This window comes from Gymnoscopelus microlampas, assembly GCF_963454915.1.
Source record: "Gymnoscopelus microlampas genome assembly, chromosome: 16".
In the NCBI taxonomy this organism is placed as follows: Eukaryota; Metazoa; Chordata; class Actinopteri; order Myctophiformes; family Myctophidae; genus Gymnoscopelus; species Gymnoscopelus microlampas.
The window spans coordinates 19,919,323-19,921,822 of NC_139953.1; the positions used below are offsets into that span (position 1 = coordinate 19,919,323).

The following is a 2,500-nucleotide window of genomic DNA, read 5'->3' on the forward strand; positions in this document are numbered from 1 at the left end:
ACAGCCGATCTACAAGCTTTTAGATCTGATATTCTTGATTATTTAATTTAATTATTTTTAAGAGAATGTGTGTCTGTGGGTCAGACACACATATTAAACCAATGAATAGTATTAACAAGAGCTTGTGACTAAATAATAACTACACTGGATCCATTGAAGCGCGGGTAGAAAAAAAATCATTTTTTGAAAAGTAGGTTTTTGACATGAGAGGTTTCCACCCGACAGCGACGATATAAAGAATATAAATCAATCAATCAAACACAGGAGAGTGGGGGAGCTAATTTGTCCTGACAGCTTCTCTACTGTCCTGAGGTGTAGCACAGTCCACATGCACGAGTGGGCAGACAGACAGACAGACAGGCATGCACAGCAAAATCCTGTGTAAACCCATTAAAGCCGGGAACGCATCTCTGCCATTTTAGATTTCTTTGGCTATTCAAAAACAGCAGATCTACAAGCTCATAGCGCGGCACCTAGTGAAAGATCTTGGAAATGTTGTGAAAATCTTTGAATACAGTATATATATTTTTTAAAGTGAAGATTTTTAACTTAAAAAAATCTTTGCTTCTGGGGGGATTCTACAAATATCTTCTAAATCCTATCAGTTTTTTTGAAAAAGAATGTCAAGGACCACCCAAAATGATACGTATTTGGCCGTGGACCCCCATTTCAAAATATTTTGTTCCAGGGACCCCCAGAAGTTGTAACAGAGTTAAAAATGTTCGCTTAAAAAAAAAACACATATTCAAAGATTTGCACAAATGTTCACGATTTTTCAAAAATAGCAGATCTAAAAGCTCATGAGCTTGTATAGCTGCTATTTTTTAATAGCCAAAGAAATCTTAAAATGACACACAGATGCGTTCCCGGTCTTAATGTGTTAATGTAACTGGATGAATTAACACCAATGGTTTGACCTGTCCTGTACACACACGTGTGCAGATATAATTCCAAGATGTCAGGTTGCCTTTTACCATTTTGTCGCTGTCGGGCAGAAACCTCCTCCTATCTCCATATAACGTTTTTGTACTTGATCATACCGCAGCGTTTTGTCACACAAAAGCATCTAAAGTAGCAGATCTTTGAGCTTGTCGATCTGCTACCTTTGCTGTTTTTGAATTTGAATCCTGAAAAGTAACAGTTTTGGACATATGAGGTTTCCATCCGACGGAGAAGATTTAGAAGAGTAGACCACGCAAATGTGTTTCTGTGTGGGCGGCAAGAAAAGAGTCACCTTAATTTACGAGTTGGCTTAAAAAGTGACTTGGGACATGTCACTCGACAGAGAATGTCTCTCTGTGCCCTTTCATATAAAAAACGAACGTTTCATAATTTAAAAAAACTCTTTAGTAGTGTCTAATTCTAAGTCAGTGTCTCACATAATGATCTGAGGATAGAATTGTAACTGATACGTGTGTGCGTGTGCCTGTGCGTGCGTGCGTGTGCGTGTGTGCGTGCGTGCGTGCGTGTATACTGTGTGTATATAGGCTATATAATCAGGTAATACATACTCAATGTTGTCCTGCGCCTCAGTTGAGTGTGTTGCCAAAGTGACCCTGACAAATGGCAGCTACTCCAGCTATTGTCTGAGCTAGGGTATCATAGCATTAGGTGTTTGATGCAGTAGTCTCCTAAAAATAATGCTCCTTTTTTCTTAAAAGGGTGCCGGTGGTGGGGGTTACATAAGAGTGTCTGTGCAAAGCCTTCACCTTGAGCCCGGGGTTGGTATTTTTTGTGGGTGGTGGGGGGGGCAGATGGGTGTAATACCTGGCTCGGCCACAGGAGGACAGCATGGCTCACTGTTGAAGCAGCACTGTGTCCTTGTGAGAAGTCTCCCTAGTGGGCCATCCTGAGGAAATCCTTACAGGAGGAGGATGTTCAAGGGTATTCTCTCTCTTTCTCTCTGTCTGTTCACCCCCCTTTCTCTTTTCTCTCCACTTCTCACACTCACTCTCCTCCATGTCTCTTTCCATGTCTGTTTTATTTATTTCTAATTTTGGATTCTCAGAGTGCGTCTGTCCCGCTTTCTCCCTGTCTGTCTTAGTGTCTTTCACTTACCACAGGTCTCACTGTATCTCTACTTTATGTCTCCCCATCGCAGACCTTTAAATACTTCTCTCTCTTTTACTCCCTCTCCTCTCCGTAATTTATATTTACTAGCTGAAAACTGCAGATCTATAAGCTCATAATGTGAGCAACACCAAGTATAGATCAGGCATCACCCTCTCTCTCTCTTTTTGCAGTTTCTACTGTCTTTTTCCTTCGCAAGGTTATTTGTCTCTATCCTACTCTTCCCTCCTTGGCCCATTTCTTGGGGGTTGAAATAAAAATAATTTTAGATTTTCTTTTAAGAAAGCATTGTGGGGGTGTTTTTTTGTCTGGAGGCCACTGGGTGCTTCTTGAGTCTGGTAAACAGAAACAAGCATTAAGTCTTGAAATCTCACTCTTGATTTGCAGCAGTGTTTTGTCACATACTGTAGCATAACATCCTGACGGTGGG

The 2,500-nt window shown here is 40.9% G+C and overlaps 1 protein-coding gene across 5 annotated transcripts in view; it reads left to right on the forward strand.

Annotated features, from left to right (window-relative positions):
• gphnb (gephyrin b) overlaps positions 1-2,500 on the forward strand; it is a gene marked incomplete at both ends in the record, with an annotated part of 128,445 nt that overhangs the window by 49,652 nt on the left and 76,293 nt on the right. The gene's annotated exons all lie outside the window — the stretch shown is intronic.